At 36.9% G+C, this 6,954-nt stretch overlaps 1 pseudogene; it reads right to left on the reverse strand.

Moving 5' to 3' along the window:
• Positions 1 to 1,222: 1,222 nt before the first annotated feature.
• On the reverse strand, positions 1,223 to 6,706 carry LOC128892707 (uncharacterized; annotated as a pseudogene).
• Between the last annotated feature and the right edge of the window lie 248 nt (positions 6,707 to 6,954).

A 6,954-nucleotide genomic window follows, 5' to 3' on the forward strand; every position in this document is an offset into this window, starting at 1 on the left:
TAAAGAATGAATAAATGCAAGACTAGTGCATTAAACGATATAGTCTGATTACATGACTTTGCATCGTTATTAATAAAACTCACTCACTCTAACAATCCACACTAATATTATCAGACTGCGGATCTTTATGCAAAATAAAATCTTGCAAATAAAATCGAACGTGGCTACAAAAATTAGACCTAAACAGGAATTTATTTTATTCTGCAAATATCATAACATGAACTTTACTTTCAATTATTTTTATATTCTTGCATATTGTTTGCATTTTGTAGTTAATTGCACATTAAAATTTTCTAAACATGCATAAACGTCTGCAGTCTAGTTATAATCTTTGTAAGATACATTTTAATTATACATTTAGAACGTACAACTTTTATAGCGTTGGCAAAAAAGAGTTTCATTTTTTCAATTTTTCCAAAGTAAATGTATCCGAGTTTCGTTTCTATAAAACTTCTTTTCTAACGTGCTTTCGGCGCCCTCCTTTTGTAAGGTTCCCCACAATATGAGGTTCTGCTCCGTTTTCCTATGACGGTTTCACATACAAATCTTCTAAAAAGCTTTATCATAAAAAGCTTCTGTGTCATCGAGAACTCCGCTTCGTCATAATTCCACATGTTTCTGCATCGTATTCATTTGAACTCCAAGTCGTTCAGTTGTCTTTAAAAAAAAAACTATTATTAGTTTCTCCTATCTGATAGTTGTATCAAAATCATTCTTTGATTTAGGCTAGCAACGACACACATGTCAGAACATTCACGACGTCGTCAGAATTAATTGAGCATTCAAACGAGTTTGATTTTTTCGTCAATTATAAATGGATAACGATAAATTAATAAGTCTGGTGTACGAGAACAGGTGTTTATGGGACATGAGAGATAAAAATGATCACAATAGAGATGTTTCTCGGCAAAATTGGGAGAAAGTTGCTACTGAATTGAACACTAGCAGTAAGTACAATTTTTTATTTTGATTTTATGTTTACATTAATTACATAAACAATTAGAAATAATATTTACATTTTAGAATAATATTTTTAATTAATATTACATTAGAATTGAATTTACATGAATAATATTTACATTTATTACAATTTTACAGTACAATTTACACTAATATTTACATTACAACGGAATTTTGAAACTAAATCGCACCTGCTGGACTAATAAAATAATTTTTCAAAGTTTCTCTTGTCTCATTTGCACTTCATCCATAACGATTATACCTCCATGTAACTGGCACATTTTGTAATGAATCAGAGTCCATATCAGGAATATCGGGGGGAGTAAAACCTTTCGTATCAATAATGACATTATACAACAGACAAACGCATTTAACTATGATGTCCACTTTATCTGGGTCGATTTGAAGTTCACTTTTCAAACACCTCCACTTGGCTACCAGAATACCAAAGGCACATTCTACACACCGTCTAGCTCTTGATAAACTATAATTAAAAATCCTTTCTTCGGCAGTTAGCCAAATGAGCAACCGCACATGAGTACGGTTTTAATAGATATCTTTTCAAAGGATATGCATCATCACCCAACAGAACAAAGGGTGCTGAAATGTTGGTTGACGGAATATTTTCATTCTCTGGCATGTTTAAAGTGTTTCCTTCAAACCAGGGATTCGAACCCTAACCCGTACCGGGTTCCGGTACTTCGCATTATAGAATAACCCATCTAATCAGGTAACATAAGACATCTGTAACCCGAGTAACTCGATTATATGCGCGTTATAATAATACAGTAAAAACCATAGTTATTACCATGTTTCTAAATGGTAATCAATTTTATTTCAATATTGTCTGTTTTCTACTCTACTGTCCATCCGCGAGAAGAAGGTCATGGAAGTGCTTACATTTACTCGCACGTGTGTGTGTTCATATTTTGTATATATTTACTCCGTCTTTAACTTATGTTTGTTCATTGTACATTTATTATGCCAAATAATTGTTGAAGTTTAAAAAGAAAGTACAAATACCGTTTCTAACAACACTCTAAAATTAATCAATCCTACATTCATTATATACTCGTACATTTTAAACAATCTAGTTTCATTTGATTTGAATATTACTGTAAGTTCACATATCTTTGACATTTCTGGATGTCTAGGATGTCTTCTTCTACTAGTAACCCACTCCGAGCAGGTTAACCCGCTCTTCCTAAAATTCAAGAACCGTTCCTTCGTGGTTATTATGGGTTACAGTAACCCTTCCCTTCTTTAACCGGGTTTGGGTTAGGGTTCAGCAGCGGTTCGAATCTCTGCTTCAAACCACTGATAAATATTTGAATCTGAAAAGGTTCCCCCATCACTTTGCTTACCGTAAGCCCCAACTTGAATAGCAATGAACTTGTAATATGCATTAGCTATTCCCTACAATTAGAGATCACAATTTTGAACGTGTATTAATTAATCCCTTAAGGGATTAAGAACACGTGTATTTTTAATACATGGGTACCCGGGTATCGAAACACACGGATATCTAGTTACGTACACGAACATCGAAATACACGAATGCGTATATTTAGATATCTGGATGTCCGCGTATTTCGATACCCGGGTACCCGTGTATTAAAAATACACGGATTAAAACACAGATCCATTAATTATCCGTGTACCTGGGTATTTCGATACACGTGAAATAGAGATCTCTACCTGCAATACAATAGAATAATAGCCCTTATAGTTGTAATATATCGATCCTGTTTGTTTGGGGGAATTCATGCGAATATGTTTCCCGTTATACAACCGATACAATTGGAGAAATTCCATTTGTTGTAAAAATCACTCGCGATGGTTTTCCATTCCTCTGTAGTAGGTAAAGACATATGTATACCGCAGAAGTACTCCCATTCAGCTTGGCATGTTTCGTAAACTATATTTCGAATAGCACAGTATGAAATTCTGTAGGAGAAGCTCAGTGCTTGAAATGACATCCCAGTTGATAGAAATCTGTAATAAGGATCAACTATTGTACAATAAATCAACATATCCATTGTTACGTATACAGAAACTCTCCGTTTTTGGAAGCTCGCGTTCATTAATCTTATTTTATCTACCCTTCTGGAATTTGGAGCTCGGTCTCACTGGAGTGCATCCTGCAGCTGCATCTTCTTAATATCATCTTTGACTCGCGTTGCGTGGGATACTTTCTAATCTACCCTTTTCCCAGGGCACACAGCTGCCGACCTCAGAGCAACGAAAATCCTAACCGTCAAATTTCCTAATATGGAAATCACTGGCGGTTTCCCCACCAACATTTAGGGGTATATAAACCCACGATTTTCGTTGCTCGGGGGCTAGTACGAAAGAGTTACTCGTCAGAGACACATTGATCGTCTGTAGAGTAGTACTCTGGTGAGATCGGGCTTCAGTTCCTTTCGATCATCGTTACCATACAGATCCGCGAAGACGGTTTTAAAATCTATTACGGCCATAAAAGTACTATCGACTCCCGCATCGCCAGTGCGTCAACACCGCGCAACACTTAGGTAATTTTATCTTCATACACTAACCGCGACAACACGACACTGGACACTTGTAATTAGTATAGTTATTTTTGAATATATATACTCTTTGTGTAAACTGAAAAGTCTGTAAGATCAATCATCAAACCTTTACTTTGAAATCACCAATCCTAGTAAACCAAACTTTACCGCTCGAGTTATTATTCTATTAAATTAACAAGTTGCGAGGCTTTATTAACGACGCGTGTTACATTTTAACGATACGATTTAGTCATTGTGTACTCAACCCGAACTCCTAAACTTAACCTATCCTGCGGTTACCCTTTACTGGGAGATACCGATTCCTGCAACTATCTGACTTCGCGTCAGAGTCGTCTGCATTATCTACTCTATCCTCAAATCCTCGGCTCCATTGATACATACTAATTAATCGTATCGGTCCAATTCTCGAATCCACCCCACTCGCAGGGCTCACACGCGCGTTGCTATCGCCCTGGCTCGTAACACCATTAAAAGAATAATTGAAAACACTAACATAACACAACATAATATAACTAACTTAACATAACATTGATTAATTGTTGTTTTTTTTTTCACTAATTTGAGGGACACGTTTCGCAAGGAATTGAGTAAGAATATTAAAAAACGGAGTGGAGACGAAGGAGGAATTATTAAAAAATCTAAATTGGTCTATTTCAAAAACATGGAGTTTTTGAAGGACCAATTTCTAAAAAAGGCAATTGCAGGGTAATGTTCCAAGCGAGACGACATTTGATGAAAACATCCAAAATTCAAGAACTACTTTTTCCCCTGACTTCCCTGAAAAAGAACTGAAATCACCACCACAAGCTTTAGAATCTGTTACGTCCCAGCTTATCTGGGACTCTTTCTTGGGATCTTTGTCTTCAATTAAAGAGCTAAAGCTCACCTTAACTGTATTCGCTAACGGGAAAGAGCAATTCGGGATTGCAATGATTGTTTCCAAGGTTTAGCATATAAATATATATATATATATATATATATATATATATATATATATATATATATAATGTTACAAAATAACGAGTTTATATTACAATATCGGTTTTAGGAAATCAAGTATACAATTATTCAGGTACGTTACCGCTTGTCGGTCTTACAGTTTGGATGTACCAGCTGTCTGTTGTGGTCCCAGGGCTGTGCTGTTGCAAGGATCTGTTTGTCGGCAACTATCACTCGCGACACGGGTCTCTACTAATTAACAACGGACTTTCCTCGGTAACGACGCGGCGCGCGTACGATTACTCTATCCGTGACTACAATAATTTAGTATTTGATGACCAAAGCGCGACACTGAGTGCGTGTTCGATTGATGATAAAGATTCGATGTGATCTTAAACCGATTATATGTCGGACTTTCGTAGGTAACGACAACGCGTGAGTTAACCTGTCCGCGACTACAAGATTTCGGTAATTATCACGATGATAACGTACTGACAGTGGAGTAAAAGAGACGCTAAGCAGCTAAGCAGCCCCGTGGGGTGTCTTAGCGGGTTTATATACTAGCTGATCCTCGCAAGGCACGAGCCGCGTTTGGGAATCTTCGTTTTTGCATCCGTTGAAATCGGGAGGAATCCCAAGTTCAGCGGATGTGCTGGAGTTGAGTGCTGACGCCTATATCGCCGATTGGCACATCCCACGATTCGGTTCCCGAGAAACGGTTTCCTAATCGTACGTCAAGCGCATTCCTAAAAGTATCCGATCTTAACTTATTCGCAATGCGAGGTCGATGAACAGGGACACCGGCAGGGCCGGATGTAACAAATCACAACAATCTGTACAAACACTTCAAAATATAATAAATGAATTTGCGTGAAAAAAAAAGAAATAATGCTAATACAAATAAAAAATTGATGATTTTGGAAGAACAAAAAATAAAAATATTGAAGGAGAAAACGAAACAAAACGAAGATGCAGACTACCATTGTTTAATGAGTTTATTGCCTTATTTGAGGAAAGTACCTGATGAAAGAAAAATGATTGTGAGAAATAAACTCCAAAATGTGTTTTGCGAAGGGGATCTTTTGGGGGGATTCAGAGGTCAACATTCAATACGTAATTTGTAAGCTCCGAGGTACTTCATAAATTCTTAATTCATTCCGTTGGACAATCTTATACAGGGTGTTCCAAAAATGTTGTAACACCTTGAAATGGGTGGTTCGGGAGGTGATTTGAAACAACTTTTTCCTTAGTGAAAATGTTGTCCGAGGCTTCATTGAGGAGATATTAAGCGAAAACCCCGACCAATCAGAGCGCGAGTATACCGGTGGAGCGGCCGCGGTAGCGTATGAGCGCAGCCGCCTAGCGCGTAGCCAACGCTCCACCCGCATTCTCGCGCTCTGATTCGTTAGTGTTTTCCGTTAATATCTCCTTAACGAAGCCTCGGACAACATTTTCGCTAAGGAAAAAGTTGTTTCAAATTACCTCCCGAATCAGCCCTTTCAAGGTATTACAACATTTTTCGGACACCCTGTATATTCTTTTATAGAAATAAACGCTACACACATATTCGTAATCGTTCGTAATCGTTATCGTAATCGTAATCGTAATCGTAATCGTAACCGTAACTGTAATCGCTATTGTTCTCTTTGTCTTGGCCAGAGGGCGATACTATATACGCGCGCTGATTATGCTCGCAGCGCGAAAGTTGAGTAATTGTCTTACAAATTATAGCATTTCCGCATGTGGTTCATCGACGAGTGGTTCACAAGCGGAAACTCTACTTGGTGCTTCACGACATAAAGACCTTGATTCGTTCATTTCAAGTGTAACGCGTTAAAAATGCAAGTGCAATTTGTTCAATTTTACTGTGTATTTTATTTCACTTGCCTGTATTTTCATTTTTGAATATCTCGAATTTCCATTGAAGTAAAGAACTGAATATATTGTTAAACTTACTCTTACCTTAAAGTTACAGCCAGTTTTTGTTTTGCCGAAATACATACACGAAAATTAGAGAACTTTGTGATACTTTCTTCTATCTCCTTCAGTATGTATTCAAATGTTACTAGTCTCATTCTGAAATACTCGAAAAACTTTTCCGGTTGCTCCCACAATTCTTGAAATAACATTTTAAACTCTCCTTTATCGTCTCTACTAGAAAATAACCCGTTGACATGCTCTATTTTACCATCATTCGACAACATTATCTTCATTAACGGACTTTCAAGAAAATAAAATTCATCAAGTTCGTCCATCTTTGCTGGGCGGCAGAAACGTACTGACTAAAAGAATAGACGCAAGACGCACGAAAAATTTAAACTATCAACTAGTTTTGACGCCGCACAGTGGTCCCAAAGTGGAAAAGACTCAATTTTCGAAAGTCAAATTTTTGTTATAGAATATGTCCTGGTTACTGTGAATAGTCTGTAGAATTACCCTGTAAAATGGTTGTTTTAAATTTTAATTTTGAAAGAAATTATAATTTATCAAAGTTGGAAATCAG

The sequence above is a fragment of the Hylaeus anthracinus genome, unplaced genomic scaffold, assembly GCF_026225885.1.
Source record: "Hylaeus anthracinus isolate JK02 unplaced genomic scaffold, UHH_iyHylAnth1.0_haploid 14900, whole genome shotgun sequence".
NCBI lineage: Eukaryota > Metazoa > Arthropoda > Insecta > Hymenoptera > Colletidae > Hylaeus > Hylaeus anthracinus.